This window comes from Dasypus novemcinctus, chromosome 9 (assembly GCF_030445035.2).
Source record: "Dasypus novemcinctus isolate mDasNov1 chromosome 9, mDasNov1.1.hap2, whole genome shotgun sequence".
NCBI classification, from domain to species: domain Eukaryota; kingdom Metazoa; phylum Chordata; class Mammalia; order Cingulata; family Dasypodidae; genus Dasypus; species Dasypus novemcinctus.
This window is the reverse complement of record NC_080681.1, coordinates 97226722-97232714: the sequence shown is the minus strand read 5'-3', so window position 1 is coordinate 97232714 and position 5993 is coordinate 97226722. Positions and strand designations below refer to the sequence as shown.

At 46.0% G+C, this 5993-nt stretch overlaps 1 long non-coding RNA gene across 1 annotated transcript; it reads left to right on the top strand.

Moving 5' to 3' along the window:
* The first annotated feature begins 1214 nt into the window (after window positions 1-1214).
* On the top strand, window positions 1215-2935 carry LOC131279916 (uncharacterized). The gene is made up of 3 exons (XR_009187416.2): window positions 1215-1346; window positions 1980-2042; window positions 2588-2935. It is a non-coding gene; the product is annotated as an uncharacterized lncRNA (long non-coding RNA).
* Window positions 2936-5993: the final 3058 nt, after the last annotated feature.

The following is a 5993-nucleotide window of genomic DNA, read 5'->3' as shown; positions in this document are numbered from 1 at the left end:
CCTTCAAAATGCATAACCACACCTGCACATTAGCACAAGGCATCACTTTCCCTGCTCTCTGTAACCCCTGGAGGAGAACTGAAGGAATGTATCAAATTCTTAATTTAAGAAAAAATCCCCGGCGCCTGCATGTGGTGAAAGGGCCATTTTGTATGTTGGAGGTGTTATGAAGAAAGTGCTGCCTGAAAAATACTGATCTGAATGCAGTTCCTGGGATGTTAGGCCTCCCTGGGAAAGAAATAAGACCTGACCCAGCTCTGGCATTTAAAGGACATAAACACAGCTCAGGGACGGCATGATATCTAACTGTCAGGGCTGTGGACTATCTGTTACCTGATGACAGGGTGAGATGATTCTAAAACCTACAGTGTTTTATTAAACAAGCCGGCTCCATTCCACGGTAAGCAGTGAGCCTGGGACCCCCACAAGCCGCCTCCAGAGCTATCTATGGCTCTAAGACACCCAGGGCCTGCCCAGTCTTGGGATCAGGCAAGCCCCACCCCTTTTTGGCTGTGTAATCTTGGGCATTATTACCTTACACCTCTGAGCCTGCCTCTCCTCCCCTGAAAAAGAGTGACAAATAATTACAGGATCTGATGAGCTAATGCAGGTAAAGTACATAGCATATGTAAGCATGCGATAGACAGTAGTTATTTTATGATGATGATGATTCGAGAGCTAGCGGGGTTCTGGTAGATTATCTTATCTAAGGCCTCATTAGGCAGATGGAGAAAATGAAGCCCACAAATGGGAAGGGATTGCCCAAGATCACACAGCAAATCGGATGACAATCTGGGACTAGAACCACATCCCTATTTCTCAGACCAAGACTTTCTCCCCTGCATGCACTGGTCAAGTTCTGTTCTCAGAACAGCCATGTGACATCCAGAGGAAACCTGGCCTGGGACAAGGTAAGACTGGGAAGTTCTATTCCACCAGCCAACCCGGAGATCCAGCTCCTTTGCCCTAAGGGCTGGGATCAGCCTTGCTACCCTCTGAGGAGCACGTAAGTGTCAACACTGGTTACTGCAGGCAGACAGGGGATAGGCCCCAGGCATGTGCCCTGAGGTGGGTTTGGGGACCTGGGAGGGCGGTAGACCTTTGCTTCTTTGTTAAACTTATCCATCATTACTGGCCCCCTCGTGGCTCCAGAGGGGAATGGCCACATTCTGTGTCACATGACCCCACCATGCCCCTGCCCCCAGCTGATTGATCCAGGAGGGAGCATCTGACCCAAAGGCAGCCGCTTCATTGGCCGGCCAGCTATCCCGTGAGCTGGCCTTTCATACATGAAGAAACTTGAACTAAGAGGGCATCAGCAAGAGATACTGGAGCCAGAAAGCTGGGTGAGTGGGGCTGGATGGGGGTTGCGGTATGATGGGGGAGAGGGCAGCCATTAGAGAGTCACGTGATCTCACAGTGGAAAGAAGACTACAAGTACTAGAGTCCTCCTTCAGGGAGGACTTCCAGGCAGATGGGTGTTGGTTCTGGTGAAGGTGGAGAGCAAGAATCCCAAAGGGACCTCTGGAGATTTCTGGGACAGGATTGCAGTTCACGATAGCAGAAGGCAATATTAGTTAGGCTTACCCTCCTTGGGAAGGCGGGAGACTCCAGCAGAAGCAAAAAAGAAAGCCACAATGGAAGCCACATAGCAATGAATATATTTACAGCAATGAAATAAAGGTGTTCAGCAAAAGAGGGTGACGATCCCTGGGAAAGGAAATTCCCACCAGGCATCCAGATACTATAAGAGGAGCCGATCGCTGAGGCTGCCCATGGATGGAAATCATACATAATTCCCTCAAACCCTAGACCAGCGCTGTCCCACGAGCTCACGGCCCCTTCCTCCTCTGTGCAGGCTGCTTTAGAACACACAAACGGGTATTTGTTCCTGAGGAAAGTAGCAGGGGCTTGGAGTACAGTTTCTGGAAATGCATCACAAGGCAGGAGAAAGCCTTCAGCATCCTTATTGTGTTTAGAATGAAGACTGGCAGAACGGTCTAGGCTGGAGTGAGAGAGCGCAGGCGCTTTTGTAAAAAGCTGTAAGTGAAAAGCTACTGTGGGTGGTCAGACTGTACGGAAGTCCAGAGGGACCCCCTGAATTCTTGCTGCTAATGAAGTTAATTGGGAAGGAGGTGGCATAAAGGCTTGGAGAAAAGATACCTGGCTGCAGAGTCAGCCGGCAAGGCCTGTCTCAGGCCTGGGCATCGGTGTCCATGTAGCTATGTCCAGCACAGAGAGGTCATAGCCGCGCCATGCGAGGCTTCTGGGACTGGAAATAGCCGAGCCCGTCCCCGAGAACAAAGCCACAGGATCCAACGCACAGTAGGATCAGATATCTGGGAGCAGGCCCCAGTCCCTAAAATTCCACAGTGTGGACAAAGTGGGGAGACATCCTGCAGGCCACTCCTGAAGAATCCGCTCAGCCGTGCAGCCTGGTTATTCTTAGCCCAAGCTTGGTGGGGCCCCAAGAAAATTGGGAAATCAGTCTAGAAGGGACACTGTGCTCTGTAAGGCCAGAAAAGGGCTACATGATTCAACCATAATGATTGCTGATACTAATATCCACTCTTCCTCCTTCTCTTAGGGGGCCTGGGCAGATGGGAGCAAAGAAGAGATGGACACAGCAGCGGAGGGTTGGCAGGAGCCACTGAGGATGTGGAGGAATAGACAATCTCCTGCCAGTTCGTGAGTGCAGCAAGCAGGCAGGACTTTGGTATTTCCCTCATTTCCCAAACAATGGTGTGATGCTTTCTAGGTCACGCTGGGAAGAAAAGAGAACAATCCCCAGCTCCCTGCCTTCCTCCTTACCCCATCTAGGAATTACCTTAGCCTGAATGCAGGTAGCTTTAAAGTTCTCCCAAACCAGGAAGTCTGCGGTTCAAGCCCCGGGCCTCCTTGACCCGTGTGGAGCTGGCCCATGCACAATGCTGATGCGCGCAAGGAGTGCCCTGCCACGCAGGGGTGTCCCCCGCGTAGGGGAGCCCCACACACAAGGAGTGCACTCTGTAGGGAGAGCCACCCAGTGCGAGAGAAGGAGCAGCCTGCCCAAGAATGGCACTGCACATATGGAGAGCTAACACAACAAGATGATGCAACAAAAAGAAACACAGATTCCTGGTGCCACTGGTAAGGATAGAAGCGGTCACAGAGGAACACACAGCAAATGGACACAGAGAGAGCAGACACCTGGGCGCGGGGGGAGGAGAGGGACGTTCTCCCAAACCTGAACCAGGAGGCAAGCCTGAGGAGGCAGTGAGGGCTAGAGCTACACATTTTCTTTTCATAAGTGGAACTTGGAGTGCACCAAAGGGAAGCACCCATTTGGGGAGGACATGAGAGTTTGCATTGTTAGAGCTTAATGGCCAGCGAAAGCAGATGAAGGAGCCATGGAGCCATAGGATTGTCCTTGGGTCTCATTGTACATTCCCATTCCAGGTGTGTAGTGGGAAAGAAATCTGGAGAGAACCACATGGCCAGGGCTGCCACAACCTGTGTCCACTGCCCAGTGCCCCACAAGTGAGCACCAACCACTACTGCCATGGCTAATGGCAAGACGCCCAGGACCACTCCCTGCAGGCACCAGGGTGGCCACTCTAGACACCATGAGATCGTCTTCCATTACATGGTCAGGATCCCGTTCTTGACTTCCACCTTCTCTCTCAATTCATCTTCCCTCTTCATGCTTCAGGCCTTGAGTTCACATGTAACTTGTCTCTGAACTATCTGACAGTCGCCTTCCCGGGTTTGGAAAGTCATTTAACCTCTTGGAACCTCAATTTCCCTACCTATAAAATATGGGACAGTAACCCCAACTCCATGCAGTTGGTGCCTGGTGCAATACAGGCACCAGAGTTGGTACTGATTACATGCAATTTCCTTTCCCTACCCGCCCCCCACTCAAATGAGTAGAGATGCCCAACATGGAGCTAGGCTAGGTGTACATCAGAGGAGCACAGTAAATATCCGTTTAATTGTACAAGTTATAGGAAGGCATATTTTGGCTGAACTAAAGGAGAGCTAGCTTATAACCATCCAATCCCAGCAGGGGCTCCTCTTGGGGTAGGGAACTGCCCATCACAAGATGTGTGCAAGCCCATTGTAGTAGGTGAGGTCTAAGGTCACCTACAGTTCCAATAAATTATAACTCTATAAAAGTCTCCATCAGTTTATGAAGAAGGATTTATCCTATTAATTTCAGAAACATTCTATGTTTAATATCAAGCACCCACCCCCATTCACTGCTGATGGGATTGACTATTGACACAACCTTGCTGAGATTATAAATTGACACAGCCTTTCCAAGGGGACATTTGGCAGGGAATATCAAAACCCTTAAAAATATCCACACCATTGACCTTGTAGGAACCTGTCCTGAGGAAATAATCTGTAATATACCCAAAGATGTAAGTACAAGAAAGTGCCTTGTTACTTATAAGAGCAAAAAAAGTGGAAATAACTGAACTATCCAACAATAAAGGCATGATTAAACAAGTTAGGGCACAGCCAAAAGATGAGAAACCATGCTTCCATTAATCTTGTCTTAAAAAAAAAAAAAAAAGTATGTCCAAATATAACATGAGGATTTTTTCCCACAATTACTCCTCAGGAAAGAGAAAAGCTCTTTAAATTCAAGTTCTTACAAATACTTTCCTATTATGCACGCTCTCTCTCTTAATTACTTTATTTTAAACAACAAAGAACCATTTGGGGAAATCACATTCACTCCACCTGACCTCAATCGATGCTAGTTTGGGATGTTTATAGAGGTCAGCTGCTGGAATTGGCAAAGAGGAGGCAAAGAAATTTAACTGGGATTTAGTAATTATTCTTGAGGTTACAACCTCACAATTGCAAGTGTTGGCTGTCATTGTAAACAAGCCTTTAAAGATCACTTTTAAAGGCAGTACAGTCAGTGGTTTACATTGTAGAGATCACTAATAACAAATAAAAAGACCATCTTAATGTTATGCAAATAAGTACTTGTGTCTTGGACTACAAATTCCAGAGACATCATATGCAGATTTTTTTAAGTGGTGCATCTCAAACAAGTTAGACAAAAATAAGAATGATGTACTCTGGACAACCAGGTTGGGTAATTCGCAAAGCAGCTCCAGGGATGATGAAAGGGCAGATGTCAGAGATGCTGGCAGAGTCGGGATGAAGTGTGAAAACATGCAACATGAAAATAGAAAAAAAGTCTTTCCAATTTATTTTATATGTGGTTTTAAATATGTATGTGTAACTAAATTTATAAATTAAACATTACAAGGAAGCACTTGATGATTTCATCTCTATCCCTAAACATTTGTATATTCAAGTTGGCCCCAAAACTTTTTGTTGAAACTTCCAATTGGGAAAATTTGGTCTTTTATTCTTGGCTACCATATATATATTATTCAGGCATATACAATATATAATTCAAGAAGGAGAAAAAATGAAATAAAAAATGTTACTGTGTGATTCTAATTTTATTAAAACACACACAAACTATGGACATAGAAAAAAAGACTGGAAGGAAATACACCATTGTTAATGATTATGTCTGGTGGTGAGTTTATGAGGTATATGTTTCTTTCGGATTTTTTTCTTAAAGATGTATTCTTGTTTTAACCAATGAAAACTAACTTTGTAAAAGGCTTTTATTGAAATGTTCCTTTCTTAGAGCCTCCCTTGGGGCTGTAGGAATATTTTTGTCCCTTTTTAGTCCCTAAATTTTCGAGAAACTATATTGTAAGCAATTTTAATAGAAATACATGCATTGACATACAAGGGTGTGCCTGGCACAATAAGGAAAGAAAAGAAGTAGTTTACTAAACAACGTAAATAATAGGCATGGAATGTCATCCTCCTCTGAAAGAAAAGAGGGAGGGAAGGAGGAAGAGGGGTGGGAAGAAAGGGAGAGAGGGAGCGAGGGGACAGCCTAGCAAGTGTGTTTACACACACATACATGTATTTTCATGTACATGTAGCAGGAGGTCTGGAGGGAGACC